Below are 16,072 nucleotides of genomic sequence, written 5' to 3'. Positions count from 1 at the left end.
ACATGGGGCTTGAAATATTATGCTCTTTCCACGAACATGAACGTGGACATGAATTTTCATGCTCAGGTGGCCATAACAGATTGGCCAGAGGTGACATCTATTTGTCATCCAACAGTTGGCATTGACAGCCAACAGGTGTCCTGGAAGTGCATGATCTTCATCATCACAGCCAGCTCTCTTTGGCTACACTGACTTTTCCTTGGCTCAGGTTGAGATCCTTATGTTCTAGAAGCTGCAGATAGATTGGACACTCTGTCATGCCTCCTCTGCTTGCCCGGAGCAGACATTGCTGATCAATCATGACATCCTTTCCCACACAACCAGAATGAGGCCTCAGAATCCTCAACAACTGCCTGGAGTTGGCTCATAAAATGGTATTTCATTGGGCACTGTAGACAAGTAAAAGACCCTGAGGAGTTTTAAGACACAGCAGTAAGACGACGGGGCTTCCCAGGTGGCGCAGTGGTAAAGAATCTGCCTGCCAGTGCAGGAGATATAAGAGACACAGGGTTCGATCACTGGGTTGGGAAGACCCCTGGAGGAGGGATGGCTACCCAGTCCAGTATTCTTGCCTGGAGAATCCCATGGACAGAGGAGCCAGTAGGCTATAGTCCATAGGGTCTCATGATTTGGATGTGACTGAGCACACATACACAAAATAAGATGACAGTCCCCTCACTGTTCCTTAGGCTCCTCCTATATGCCCTGGGAACAGTGACAAAAATCTATCCCTTCGCAGCTCAACCTGTCCCCAGACTTGCTAAGACGGAAGTCCCAGCTCTAGGGGGCAGCCTATCAATCCTACCGATACAGTGTTGGCGGGGGGCCTTGGGGAGGTCACCTGTGCCCACCTTGGGCTGCCTGCATTGAATCAGTTGGTTCTTGTGCAACCAGGACACCTGTGTTAATTTCCTAGGGTGTCATGATAAAGTACCACAGGCTGGGGGTGGGGTTTAAACAACAAGAACTTATTTTCTCTCAAGGCTGGACGTGAGAAGCCTGGGATCCAGGTGTCAACAGGGCTGGTTTCTTCTGAGGCTTCTCTTGTTGGCTTGAAGACAGCTGCCTTCTCCCCGGGTCTTCATTTCGTCTTCCCTCTGTGTCTGTGTCCTAATCTCCTCTTCTTATAAGGACCCCTTTTGTGTGTGTTTGTGTGTGTGCACGCTTAGTTGTGTCCGACTCTTTGCAGCCCCATACACTGTAGCCCGCCAGGCTCCTCTCTCTGTGGGATTTCCCAGAAGAGAATACTGGAGTGGGTTGCCATTTCCCACTTCAAGGGATCTTCCTGACTCAGGGATCGAACCCTCGTCTCCTACACTGAGGCAGATTCTTAAGCACTGAGCCACCTGGGACGCCCTGTAAAGACCCCAGTCATATTGAATTAGGGTCCACCCATATGGCTTCCTCTTACATTGTTACCTCTTGAAAGGCCCGCATCCCCAAATACAGTCGCATTCTGAAGTTCTGGGAGTTAAGGTCTTGAACCTATGAACTGAGGCGAGCAGGGGACACAGTTAAGTTCATAACAACATCTGAGGGAATGATGTTTGAACTTGACCTGTTTGAGAGGGTGTGGTCCAGGCTGGCACAGCAGTGAGGCCCCATGCAGAGGAACAGCCTCTGTACCAAGCCCCAGGAGGGCATGAGTAGACCTGAATCCAGACCTCCATCAATACAACAGTTGCTCAGCTTCCAAGACAGCCCTCCTGGGAATTCCCTGGTGATCCAGTGGTTAAGAATCCACACTTCCAGTGCAGGGGTGTGGGTTTGATCCCTGGTTGGGGAACTAAGATCCTGCATGCCTCACAGCATGGCCAAAAAAATAAAAATATTCTTTCCAAGATGGCCCTCCTGTTGGAAATAGTCTGCTCCTTGTATTGTTTTTAAAGATAGATTTGATATAATTTTTCAAGATTTATTTATTTATTTTTGGCTGTTCTGGGTCTTTGTTGCTGCGTGGGGGCTTTCTCCAGTTGCAGAGAGTGGGGGTTACTCTTTGTTGCGGTACACAGGCTTCTTATTGGAGTGGTTTCTCTGGTTGTGGAACACAGACTCTAGGCAGGCGGGCTTAGTTGCTCTAAGGCCTGTGGGATCTTCCTGGACCAGGAATTGAACGTGTGTCTCCTGCACTGGGAGGCTGAGTCTTAACCACTTGACCACCAGGGAAGCCCTCCCCTGTCTTATTAACTAATGCTCAGGAGAGGTGCTCCTGTCCAGTGGACCAGTGGACTGGCCACATGGACATTCTAGACTCAACTCCCTGGACGAGACCTGGACTCCATCTGTATCAACCACAAGGCAGAATTGTTTGCTGATGATCAAAGCATGTGTCTCCCGTCCCTGGGACCCAGTTAAAACATTAAAATATCCATCTCAGTGTCTATAAAAGAATGGAGAAATGTGGGCACTTTTAGCAAGCCCAGCTTCGAAAATCCTGCCTCTCCCCGGTGGCCACATCTCCAAGCGAGCAAGGACATTATCATTAATCGATCTACATGCTCAGTGGATTCTGGTTCTCCTAAAACCTGTCTTCTTGTTCAGCAATTACTCTGATTTCTGAGAATGCTCCTTAGAAAATGTTGCAGGTTGCCATTTCCTCCTCCACGGGAACTTCCAGATCCAGATATTGAACTCATGTCTCCTGTGACTCCTTCACTGTAGGCAGAATTTTTACCACCTGAGCCATGATTTAAACCATGGACCCCACCAAGCCCCAGCTCATTCTGTCTGGACAGAAGCACAAACGTCCTCTCTTTCCTTCTAGACCCAGAGAGACACGTTCACTCCCACAATGGACATCACTCGAGGCATCTTATGATTTCCTGCTTTCCACTAAAGTCATGACACAGCCGATTGTCAGCACTGCCTGTAGCCAAAGCTTTGCTGTCCAAGCTGACATGGCCTCAATCTCCTCTGCCCCAGCCCTGGAAAAATCACAGAAGGACAAACAGTAGAGGCTGTGTCTGGAAAGAAATCTGTGTTTCTAGGTCTTAGATGACTGTGTCTTTGACCGTTACTTCTTTATCACCAAAGTCCTCTTTCAATCTGTTGCTCCCACATCAATCTATGTGTGTGTGCATGCATACTCAGTCATGTCTGACTTTTTGCAACCCCATGGACTGTAGCCCACCAGGCTCCTCTGTCCATGGGATTCTCCAGGCAAGAATACTAGAGTGGGTTGCCATGTTCTCCTCCAGGGGTTCCTCCCAACCCAGGGGTTGAACCTGAGTATCTTGTGTCTCCTGCACTGACAGGTGGGTTCTTTACCACTAGCACCACCTGGGAAGCCCTCATGATCCTTATTTTTTTCTGAATTAGAGATCCCTTAAGATCCTGCATGTCCTGCTCGGAGAGGCAGGTTTGGCTCTGCCCCACGTCTTACCTGGGGAGCAAACAGCTACAAGCCCAGCCTCTCGTAGTCAACCCTCCCTTTGTCAGGCTGCCCCTCCCTGTGGTTCAGTTTATTGGGACTAAAAAGAGGAGGAACTTTCCTGGTGGTTCAGTGGTTGGGACTCCACACTCCCATTGCAGGGGGCTGCAGGTTTAATGGGCTTCCCTGGTGGCTCAGTTGGTAAAGAATCCACCTGTAAGGCAAGAGACCTGAGTTCGGATCCCTGGGTTGGGAAGATCCCCTGGAGTAGGAAATAGGAACCCATTTCAGTATTCTTGAAGAATCCCCATGTACAGAGGAGCCTGGCGGGTTATAGTCCTTGGGGTCACAAAGAGCTGGACATGACTGACAGACTTTGCACAGCAGGTTCAATCCCTGGTCAGGGAACTCAGATCCCACATGCTGCGTGGCCAAAAAATAAAAATAAAATAAGAATAATTAAATATTTTTAAAAGAAATACTTAGAAAAAGAATAATAAAAAGATGGCTGTAGGGTCTATTGATTTTGACACATCATTCACCAGTGTGTCCCCCACCATCCTGAGCTTGGGTCTCACATAAATTTCACATAAATTCTCAGGCCTCATCTGTTCACTTGACTCTGGCTTGCTGGTCTCAGAGAAGAGAAGGCATTAGTAGGGTATGAGAAGATTGCTTTGTGTTCTGCAATGAACAAGGATTCTAAACAGAGAAAGGTAATTAATAATTAATGGTCTGGACTTATCTTCTCATTTCCCACCCCCTTCGTGACTGGGATGTGAAATTCAACCAGGTGCTGAATGGTGGTCCCTGCATGGACGTGGGGACCCAGAAGATGGACAGTGTGCGGCAATGCGCTCCCTCGAAGCCAGGCTCCTCCCACTCCCCAGATGGTCCGGAGTATCAGACTCCTCCAGCACCTATGGCTCCCCACCAGGAGGGAGGCGGTAAATTGTGCAAAGATGCTCTCCTGTGTTCCTGCTCTGTGTAAGCGGGCAGCTCTGAGAGTTGGGGGTCACCCACCCCATTCTTGTGAGGAAGCACAGAGACCCACCCAGGCTCCCTCACTGGTCACTAGTCGGCAGAGCCCAGTTTGAGACAACCATGTCTACATCCCATCTCATCTCATGGACTCCCAGTTGGGAGGCATTCTTTACCCCAGGGGCACAGGAGAGAGATGCTTTTGCAACTGGAATTTTGCAGGAAAGGAAGGAAAAGAGGTAATGACACTAAGGACTCTCGATTCTCTTTTTTATTAATTTTTAAGTGTATGTATTTGGCTGCTCTGGGTCTTAGCGGCAGCACGAGGGATCTTTGATCTTTGTTGTGGCACGCAGGATCTTTTTGTTGTTGTCGTTGCAGCATGTGGGATCTAGTTCCCTGACTAGGAATTGAACCTGGGTCCCCTGCATTGGGAGTGCAGAGTCTTAGCCACTGGACCACCAGAGAAGTCCTGAGTCTAGATTCTCTTAATATGTCACTGCCTACCTGGCCCTAGAGAATATCCTTGGCCTCTTGTCCAAAGTATTTACTGAAGCTCTTGGGCACTGACCTGTGAAGACTCTGCCATTGCAGGGTCCCACCCAGCCCACTCCTCTTCACTCACCCATCCAATGGCCACCCATGCCATCTCTTCTAGGGCTTCAGAGACATGCCCAGAGAACAAGCCGAGGTGGCAGTGAACCAAGGGAATTCTGTAGGTGGTGAAGTGTCTGCTACCCATCGGGTCGCTGGGACAAATATCAGCAGCCTCAGATATGCAGATGATACCACTTTAATGGCAGAAAGTGAAGAGGAACTGAAGAGCCTCTTCATGAGGATGAAAGAGGAGAGTGAAAAAGCCAGCTTAAAGCTCAATATTAAAAAAAAACTAAGATCATGAATTCTCATCCAATCCCATCACTTCATTGAAAATAGAAGGGTAAAAGGTGGAAGCAGTGACAGATTTTCTCTTCTTGGCCTCTAAAATCACTGTGAATGGTGACCGCAGCCATGAAATTAGAAGATGATTGCTTCTTGGCAAGAAAACTATGACAAACCTAGACAGCGTATTAAAAAGCAAAGACATCGCTTTGCTGACAAAGGTCCATATAGCCAAGGATATGGTCTTTCCAGTAGTCATGTATGGATGTGAGAGCTGGACCATAAAGAAGGCTGAGCGCCGAAGAATTGATGTTTTCAAACTGTGGTACAGCAGAAGACTCTTGAGAGTCCCTTGGACAGCAAAGAGATCAAATCAGTCAATCCTAAAGGAAATCATCCTTGAATATTCATTGGAAGGATTGATGCTGAAGCTGAAGCTCCAATACTTTAGCCACCTTATGCGAATAGCTGACTCATTGGAAAATACCCTCATGGTGGGAAAGACTGAAGGCAAAAGGAAAAGTGGGCAATAGAGGATAGGACGGTTGGATGGCATCACCAATTCAATGTACATGAACTTGGGCAAACTCCGGGAGATGATGAGGGACAGGGGTGCCTGGCTTGCTACAGTCCATGGGGTCACAAAGAGTCAGACATGACTTGGCAATTGAACAAAACCCATTGTATGGCTACTGCCACATGTGTAACTTCTCCAGTGTATGTTGGAGAGATCTAACTTAGTATTTACCAAGCTGGGAGCACCTCCTGCAGCCCTTGATAAACAGGCCACACGGGAGACCCTGGAGGGTCCTGAAGCCAGGCCTTGCTGACTCTGCTGACCCACACCTGTCCAGGGAAATGGGCAAGTGAACTTTACCCAGCCTCCTTCTGGAGTGAAGAGGAGGTGGCTGAAAGGAACTGGAGGATTGGTGGATGGAAGCTGCAGCTCCTGTGGTCACAGATGAAGTCTTTGCCAAGCCCAAGGCTCTTGACCTCACTGTGTAGCAAAGGTTGCATGTTCTGCAGGCTTGTGGACACAGTGGGGGAAGGACAGGGTGGGATGTATGGAGAGAGTAGCATGGAAACATGTGCATTACCATATGTAAAATAGATAGCCCGTGGGCATTTGCTGTATGAGGGACACAGGGAGCTTAACGTGGTGCTCTGTGATGACCTAGAGGGGTGGGATGGGGTTGGATGGGGTTGGGGGTGGGAGGGAGGTTCAAGAGGGAGGAGACATGTGTACACTTATGGCTGATCCATGTTGATGTATGGCAGAAGCCAACACAATATTGTAAAGCAATTAAAAATAAATGTTTAAAAAAGATTGTATGTTCTAACTCACAGTCTACTTCTTTAAGCAGCACGTGCCTCTCAAGAGCAAAATCAAATACCTCCAGAGGTTGGGCAGGAGACGTGATGACTGAGGGAGGCTGGGTCCAAGATGATAGGGAGTGGTGAGGACTATGGAAAATGAGACTCAGGAGCAGTCTGAAGGAGACACTGATGGGGGACTTCCCTGGTGGTCCAGTGGTTAGAATCTGCCTTGCAATGCAGGGGACAAAACTAAGATCCCTTACTCCATGGAGCAACTAAGTGTGCGCATGGCAAAGACCGAGCCTATAAGGAAAGATCTCGCATGACACAGTGAAGATTCTGCATGCCACAATTAAGACTCAAGGCAGCCAAATAAATATATTTTTTTTAAAAGGTGGGGGACACTGGCAACTTAGCTCTGACTACATGTTTGCAAGTTAAGAATCTGCCTGCCAATGCAGGAGCCTCAGGAGACATGGGTTGGGTCCCTAGGTCGAGAAGATCCCCTGAAAGCAGGCATGGTTACCCACTCCAATATTCTTGCCTGGAGAATCCCCATGGACAGAGGAGCATGGTGGGCTATAGTCCATGGGGTCGAAAAGAGTCAGACACAACTGAACAGCTGAGCATGCATCCACACACTGCAAGGCAGAAATATAGGTTTAGGGCAGCAGATCTGACAATCTTCCAAAAACAGAGATTCTGAATCTTATGTAAAATCTCCCAATGGCCAATTCTTTAAAATTAAAATGAAAGTAAACTCACAGCCACGTTGCAGCCCGAGCATAGCATCCGTGTGTGCTCGTCTCCTGCATTGGCAGGCAGATTCTTTACCAACGAGCCACTTGGGAAGCCCTTGAGCGTAACGTGTTTTTGCCCAAGTCTACCAGAGGATGCTATTGTGACCTTGGACTTGGACACTATCTGGCGCTGTCTCATGGAGTGGAATATGAGGCCTGATTTAGAAAACAGACCATTCAGAGCTGTTCTGGAGAGGAGCAGCCAGACGGACCATAGCTTGGCAGCCCTACACTGCCCCGGGGTATCAGCCCTGAGATCTTCTATAATTGACAGATGATTCTTGCCTAGGCTCACAGGAGCCCCTGGTGGCCCAAGGGAGCCTCTGCAGTTTCAAACTTGCCACCAAATCCCTGAAAACACCCATGCCTAGTCACTCAGTTGTGTCTGATTCTTTGTGACCCCAAGGATTGTAGCCTGCCAGGCTCTTCTGTCCATGGGATTTCCCAGGCAAGAATACTGGAGTTGCCATGCCCTCCTCCAGGGGATCTGCCCGACACAGGGATCGAACCTGTGTCTCCTGGATTGGCAGACAGATTCTTTGCTGTGTGAGCCAACAGGGAAGCCCCCTGAAAACACAGTGAAGGGCATCTGGAGAGAAGGAGCTCCTTTCAGGACCCGTCCATCTCTCCTGCCTCTAAACAGAGCCAGTCACTTGGAGTGACCGTGATGCAGTCATAATGCAGCACCTGTCTCTCTTTAGGGTGTCCCCAAGTCTTCTCAACCTATGTCACACATAACGGGCCAAAATACTGGAGTGGGTAGCCTTTCCCTTCTCCAGGGGATCTGTGTGATACCTAAGGAGCCAGTTTCTTTATTTCTAAAGCAGCTGCTAAGCTGCTAAGTCACTTCAGTCGTGTCTGACCTGTGCGACCCCATAGACGGCAGCCCACCAGGCTCCCCCGTCCCTGGGATTATCCAGGCAAGAACACTGGAGTGGGTTGCCATTTCCTTCTCCAATGCATGAAAATGAAAAGTGAAAGTGAAGTCACTCTGTTGTATCCGACTCTTAGCGACCCCATGGACTGCACCTACCAGGCTCCTCCGCCCATGGGATTTTCCAGGCAAGAGTACTGGAGTGGGGTGCCATTGCCTTGAGGTACCATAATTCTCCCTCACTTCCGAGACCTTGACCAGGGGACAGTGCGTGAGCACTAAGTCTTTCTGACGTAGCAGCTGGTACTGGCCAAATTCCAGCACTTCCCCCCGTAGGGCTGGTCTCCCAGGGGCCTGTTAGGAAGCAGGACCAAAAGGAGCAGAAAGTCAGGTTTCTCTTGCGGACTTGCCTACATCCCAGGATGTCCGGTTGACTTCGGAATCACGATGCTGGCTGCTAGAAAGAAAATAACATCCGTCATTAAGGGCTCCTTGAGCATTTACATGCTTGTTTTATTTTCCCTTAAATGTGACAGTTGCCACTGATTTTTATATCTTGTACAAAGTGCTGCCAATAAACAGATGTATTTTTAAAGAGCTCCCATCAGTGAATCAGTGAGATAAATTAGCTTCTAAAATCCTTCTCCCCTTAACAGATGTCTGGAAAGTCCTCAGGACTTCCAGAAGGGAGCCTTCATGGAGAGACGTCTCACTTTACCAGGTGATCAGAAACTGATTCTGCTGCAGAGAGCGTGGCATGATGTGTTCAGAGCTTCATCGCAGCTTCACAAGTGTCAGTATTGCATGCCAGTCCAGTAAGAAATCAACAGGAGCCACATAGATGACTTGGCCAGGCCATTTCAGGCTGGGAAAGCTCCCACACAAGACAGTGGTGTGGAATCCACTTTGGGGAAGTGGGGTGTCCAGGCTGCTCAGGGGCCACAAGACAGGAAAGCACATGGGAAGAGATGGAGAGTGGGAAACGGTGTCTGGCGCTGACCAGGCTTTGGAAACAGGCTAACCAGTGTTTGCTTAAGGAAGCAGGGACTTCCTTGGCGGTCCAAGGGTTAAGACTCCACCTTCCAATGCAGAGAGTGTGGGCTCAACCCTGCTCAGGAAACTAAGATCACACATGGAGCAGTGCAGCTCCATCGCTCCGTCATGTCCGACTCATTGTGACCCTATCCACGAACTACAGCACACCAGGCTTCCCTGTCCAGCACCAATTCCAGGAGCTTGTTCAACTCATGTTCACTGAGTTGGTGATGCCATCCAACTTTCTCATCCTCTGTCGTCCCCTTCTCCTCCTGCCTTCAATCTTTCCCAGCATTAGTGTCTTTTCCAGTGAGTCACTACTTCACACATTTGGCCAAAGTATTGAAGTTTCAGCTTCAGCACCAGTCCTTCCAGTGACTATTCAGGACTGATTTCCTTTAGGATGGACTGGCTGAATCTCCTTGCAGTCCAAGGGACTTTCAAGAGTCTTCTCCAACACCACAGTTCAAAAGCATCAATTCTTCGGTGCTCAGCTTTCTTTATAGTCCAACTCTCACATCCATACATAACTACTGGAAAAACCATGCTTTGACTAGATGGATCTTCATTGGCAAAGTAATGTCTCTGCTTTTTAATATGTTGTCTAGGTTGGTCATAATTTTTCTTCCAAGGAGCAAGCATCTTTTAATTTCATGGCTGCAGTCACATTCTGCAGTGATTTTGGAGCCCAAAAAAAACAAAGTCAGCCACTGTTTCCATTGTTTCCCCATCTATTTGCCATGAAGTGATGGGATCAGATGCCATGACCTTAGTTTTCTGAATGTTGAGTTTTAAGCCAACTTTTTCACTCTCCTCTTTCACTTTCATCAAGAGGCTCTTTAGTTCTTCTTTGTTTTCTGCCATAGGGTGGTGTCATCTGCATATCTGAGGTTATTGATATTTCTCTCGGCAACCTTGATTCCAGTTTGTGCTTCATCCAGCCCAGCTTGTCTCATGATGTACTCTGCATATAAGTTAAATAAGCAGGGTGACAATATACAGCCTTGACGAACTCCTTTCCCAATTTGGAACCAGTCTGTTGTTCCATGTCCAGTTCTACTGTTGCTTCTTGACCTGCATACAGATTTCTCAGGAGGCAGGTAAGGTCATCTGGTATTCCCATCTTTCAGAATTTTCCACAATTTGTTGTGATCTACACAGTCAAAGGCTTTGGCATAGTCAATAAAGCAGAAGTAGGTGTTTTTCTGGTATTCTCTTGCTTTTCGATGATCCAACAGATGTTGGCAGTTTGATCTCTGGTTCCTCTGCCTTTTCTAAATCCAGCTTGAACATCTGGAAGTTCATGGTTCATGTACTGTTGAAGCCTGGCTTGGAGAATTTTGAGCATTACCTTGCTAGCATGTGAGATGAGTGCAATTGTATGGTAGTTTGAGCATTCTTTGGCATTGCCTTTCTTTGGGATTGGAATGAAAATTGACCTTTTCCAGTCCTGTGGCAGCTGCTGAGTTTTCCAAAGTTGCTGGCATATTGAGTGCAACACTTTCACAGCATCATCTTTTATGATTTGAAATAGTTCAACTGGAATTCCATCACCTCCACTAGCTTTGTTCGTAGTGATGCTTCCTAAGGCCCACTTGACTTCTCATTCCAGATGTCTGGCTCTAGGTGAGTGAACACACCATCCTGGTTATCTGGGTCATGAAGATCTTTTTGTATAGTTCTTCTGTGTATTCTTGCCTCCTCTTCTTAATATCTTCTGCTTCTGTTAGGTCCATACCATTTCTGTCCTTTATTGAGCCCATCTTTGCATGAAATATTGCCTTGATATGTCTGATTTTCTTGAAGAGATCTCTAGTCTTTCCCATTCTATTGTTTTCCTCTATTTCTTTGCACTGATTGCTGAGGAAGGCTTTCTTATCTCTCCTTGCTATTCTTTGAAACTCTGCATTCAAATGAGTATATCTTTCCTTCTCTCTTTTGCCTTTAGCTTCTCTTCTTTTGTTAGCTATTTGTAAGGTCTCCTCAGACAACCATGTTGCCTTTTTGTATCTCTTTTTCTTGGGGATGGTCTTGATCACTGCCTCCTGTACAGGGTCACAAACCTCTGTCCATAGTTCTTCAGGCACTCTATCAGATCAGATATCAGCACGTTGGTACAGGGTGTGGTCAAAAATTTAAAAAAAAAAGACTCAAAAGCCTGTCATGACCACCATAAACACATGAAAGCCAATACAGTGGAGTCTAAAGATCAAGTCAGTCAAGCCATGGTTTGAATCTTGCCACTTTATAGCCAGGGAAACCTTGTTATGAGTGGCCTCTTTATACACAAATCATTGTGGACCATGGAAATCCACTCCAGTAATTCAAACTGAATGTGTTTCCAACTGAGCTTCTTCTTGGCCTGATCCCCCAAATGCTGCTGATTCTCAAAGACCTTAGACTGGAGGGGACATGAGGCCAGGGGTAGGGAGTAGAAAGAGGCAGTGTTCTTTAAAAAAAAAAAAAAACAAGTTTATGTATTTATCTATTTATTTATTTGGGTCTGCATGTGTGTGTGCTAAGTCACTCAATCATGTTTTTTCACCCACCTGGGAAGGCCCAAAAGGGTTATGCTCCAGTGAGGCTCAAACTCACAACCTTGGCATTGCTCTGCATGTGCTACCGTATAAGTACCATGTACTAACCTATTGTGCCACTGGAGCTCCTAGTTGTGCTCAAACTGGTCATGAGCATAGTGCCCTCATGAATGAAATTAGCATCCTTATCATAGAGACCCCAGAGAGTTCCCTGGCCCCTTCCACCCTGTGAGGACACAGTGGGAAGTCTGCAACGTGACAAAGGGCCCTTACTTGTCCATGCAGGTACCCCAGTCTCCATCTTCCAGCCTCCAGAAGTGTGAGAAACACATTTGTGTTGTTTACACGCCACCCAGTCTGCAGGGTTTTGTCATAGCAGCCAGAACAGACTGAGGCCTCAGCCAAAGATAAGTCCATATAGACAGCTGGTTGAGGAATGTTATATAGTATTTGCTATGAACCAGACATGTTTCTTTCTTTTTTTAAAATAATTAATTAACTTTGTTGCTCCAGTCTTAGTTGTAGCACAGGGGAAATTTAGTTGTGGCGTGTGGGCTCTAGTTCCCACACCAGGGATTGAATCTGTGCCCCCTGCTTTGGGAACACGGAGTCTTAGCCACTGGACCACCAGGGAAGTCCCCAGATGCTTTTCTAAGTGCTTTGTGTATATATTAATTCTTCTTAGTTCTCATAGCACCCCTTTGGGTAGTTACTTCTGCTGTTCCCATTTTGCAGATGAGCAAACTGAGGCTCAGAAGGGTTCAATAGTTTGCTCCAGGCCATCATCATGAGGGGACAGAGATAGGTTCAAGCCTGTGGGAAGAGGAAGGTGTTGGCAGAGTGGTGCTGCGATGTCGGGGGGGCTGAGGGCTCGGTGGAGGGCTATCTAACCACTGAACTATACCAGGGCACCTCTCTGTGGCCAGGAGCAACAAACCAGGACATCCCAGGGAGGACGTCCAACTGGCTAGATGGGCCCTCAGGACAAAGGTCGAGCTGGAACTAGAAACAGGGACTTGGTTTCCCCTGCAGCCTTCCAGAGTGACGTGATGCCACGCACCCCCACTGCTCCCCACCAGACAAGCTTACAACTAGGTTATGCAGATGAACACGAGTTGGGGCAAGCTCATTCTGAGATGCTGAGCTGAAGAGGTCAGTCAGGCTGGCCAGTTCCTCTCCTTGGGAAACACATGTGCATGCAACATGGCCAAAAGATCGGGGGGTGGGGGGTAGCCTCTGTCCTGAATCTCTTCTCTAACTCACATTGAAATGCACTTCAGATACCCAGAGAGAGAGAGAGCCATTCTCTAGGTTTCTGCTACTCAGGTGTCTTACCGAGTCCCTGGAGGCACTGGGGTAACCCAACAGGACACCCTAAATGGAGGAACACAGGAGCCTGTACACTGGTTCTCCTGCTTGACTAGATGAAGCTTCTCCTGCCTCATCATCTCCCCCAGACTCCACAGGGAAGAACAAACAGCTGAGGGGCAGGGGAAGGGGACGGACTCTGGTTGAAGAGCACAGAGAGGCCATGCAACCTGACCAATGTCACACAGCTATCAACAAGCAGAGCCATTACTCAAACTCCACGGGGATTACCCTTCAGCCTGCTGCTCTTTGCAGCTCACTGTCCCTGCCTCACTGAAGAAGGCCACAGCCAAGCAGCAGCCTTGTGTTCAGAGCTGACCTGGGGTATCCGGAACACTGTGGGGTATTGGGGAGTAGACCCGTGAAGCTGCAGTTGTGAAGAGAGGGGCATTAAAAAATTTTTTATTTATTTATTTTTGGCTGTGCTGGGTCTCTGTTGTTGCACCAGCTTTTCTCTAGTGTTGGAGAGCCATGGCTGTTCGCTAGGTGTGGTGCCCAGGCTTCTCATCATGATGGCTACTGTTGCTGCAGAACATGGGCTCTAGAGTGTGGGCTCAGTAGTTGTGGCACCATGGGCTTAGTTACTACTCCAAGGCACGTAGGATCTTCCTGGATCAAGGATCAAACCTGAGTCCCCTGCCTAGGCAGGTGGATTCTTTACTACTGAGCCATCAGGGGAGTCCGAGAGGGACATTTTGACAGAGGCAATATGACACAGACAAAGCATAGAGTCCTCATTTTGACTTCTAGATGTTGTGCATAATAATAGGTAGCCCATCTTGCTCTGCCCTCTACCCAGCTTCTGCCCAGACTCGCACCCACCCCTGACCCCCATCACCCTCCTCATTTAGCACATTGCCTATTGTTTGTGATTTCTTTTCCAAGTTTCATCCAAGTGCCCCCGGTCAGAGGGTCAGCCTCCAAAAGGTCAAGTTGCCATATTCAATCCTTGTCACCACCCCCACCCCACCAAGAAGTCTGCAAATGCATTGAAGGAAGAAGGCTGGTGCTCCTTGGTTTCTGGCTTCCACATGGTGCCCTGCGCACAAGGATGGAATCCCCCACAACAACCTGCCTGTTTTCCTGGTGAGGATGCCAGGGCTCAGTGACTTGCTCAAGGTCATTTGGACTTTCCATAGCAGTTTGCTCCCACTCTGAAGGATGCCCGAGGGGGCATCATCTGTGCTCACAAACATCTTCACATGTGCAGAGGAGTCTTGCAGCTCCGATGCACACAGCCACTGTGGCTGCCTGCCTTGAAGGGGCCGTCAGTTTCAGGGAGATTAATTACTCCCGGGGACAGCCAAGTCAGTGTCCTGCAGCGTGCCTCTGCTGGTCTGAGTCATTTTGGAGATACTGGCTTGTGCGGCTCCCCTGAACCCCTCGTATCAGCAGGTGCAGCCAGCCCTCTGATCCAGCCTAGGTCACTCAGTCACTGTGAGATATTCCCTTGTCAGAGGACACCAGGTGATCTGCCGTGTGGTCGTCTGTGTCCCGGGGAACCCAGCGCTGAGAGCAGGTGTGCAGGCTGAAGGATGGGATCTGGTTTACTCGGGCAGTCAGCGTGGGGCACGGACACCTGTGGAGTGTATATGTGCTCAGTCACTTCAGTCATGTCTGATTCTTTGTGACCCCATGGACTGTAGCCCACCAGGCTCCTCTGTCCATGGGATTCTCCAGGCAAGAATACTGGAGTGGGTTGCCATTCCGTCCTCCAGGGCATCTTCCCGACCCAGGGATCGAACCAGTATCCCTACATTTTCTGCATTGGCAGGTGGGTTCTTTACCACTAGCACCATCTGGGAAGCCCTGCGACATCTATGGAGGGAAACCATCAAAAATAAGAACAACAGTGACTGTTTTCATAACATGTTTACTCTCTGTTGGACACTCCACTTAGCACTTTTGACATATATCCTCATTTATTCTTCTCAGAGATCCAGTGAGATTTGTGGGCTATCATTATCCCCTGTTTAAAGATAAGAAGATTGATGCTTGAAGAAGTTACATTACTTGTCCAGGGTTACCTCGCCGGCAAGCCAGGTGGCCAGAATCTGAGTCTGGACATCTTGTTCTAGGACCTGAACTTGTAACCACTTCTCTCCCCTCCTAAGAAAGGAACTTCCTACAAGTGTCTGCTGTTTTCCCATGAGAAAGGGCTTTGAGATTTTAACTACAGTGGTGAGAATTAACCAGAGAAGGCAATGGCACCCCACTCCAGTACTCTTGCCTGGAAAATCCCATGGGCGGAGGAGCCTGGTAGGCTGCAGTCCATGGGGTCGCTAAGAGTCGGACACGACTGAGCAGCTTCACTTTCACTTTTCACTTTCATGCATTGGAGAAGGAAATGGCAACCCACTCCAGTGCTCTTGCCTGGAGAATCCCAGGGACGGGGGAGCCTGGTGGGCTGCTGTCTATGGGGTCGCACAGAGTTGGACACGACTGAAGCGACTTAGTAGCAGCAGTAGCAGGTGAGAATTAACATCGGAAACGGCTCAATATACCTGAGTCAGCCTGATTATTTATGAAAAGGACCCCCTGCTGAGGCTTTGGGTGGGGAGGGGGAGAGGAAGACTGAGCAGAGCTGGTTGTATCACTTCCCTCAGGGACTCACTGCTCATCCATGTCGTGCAACCCAATTTCATTATGAGAAGATAAAAGGCCGATTCTCTCCCTTTATTTTTTTTTTAAACAGATTTATTTATACTTATTTTTGGCTGTTCTGGACCTTTATCGCTGCACAGGCTTTCTCTAGTTGCAGGGGCTACTCTCTAGTAGGGGGGCTTCTCACTGCAATCGTTTCTCTTGTTTCGGAGCACAGGCCCAGTAGTTGCAGTAGCTGCTCCTTGGCGTGTGGAATCTACCCAGACCAGGGATCAGATCTGTGTGTCCTGCATTGGCGGCAGAT

At 48.4% G+C, this 16,072-nt stretch overlaps 1 protein-coding gene and 1 non-coding gene across 2 annotated transcripts in view; one reads left to right on the top strand and one right to left on the bottom strand.

Annotated features, from left to right (window-relative positions):
* The window catches only part of CTXND1 (cortexin domain containing 1), a 72,693-nt gene that overhangs the window by 28,299 nt on the left and 28,322 nt on the right, over positions 1–16,072 (top strand). The window lies entirely within an intron of this gene.
* Positions 4,747–4,819, bottom strand: TRNAG-CCC (transfer RNA glycine (anticodon CCC)). The gene has a single exon. It is a non-coding gene; the product is annotated as a tRNA-Gly (tRNA).

This window comes from Bos indicus, chromosome 21 (assembly GCF_029378745.1).
Source record: "Bos indicus isolate NIAB-ARS_2022 breed Sahiwal x Tharparkar chromosome 21, NIAB-ARS_B.indTharparkar_mat_pri_1.0, whole genome shotgun sequence".
In the NCBI taxonomy this organism is placed as follows: domain Eukaryota; kingdom Metazoa; phylum Chordata; class Mammalia; order Artiodactyla; family Bovidae; genus Bos; species Bos indicus.
The sequence above is the reverse complement of the archived record's forward strand: the minus strand, read 5'-3'. Positions and strand labels throughout refer to the sequence as shown.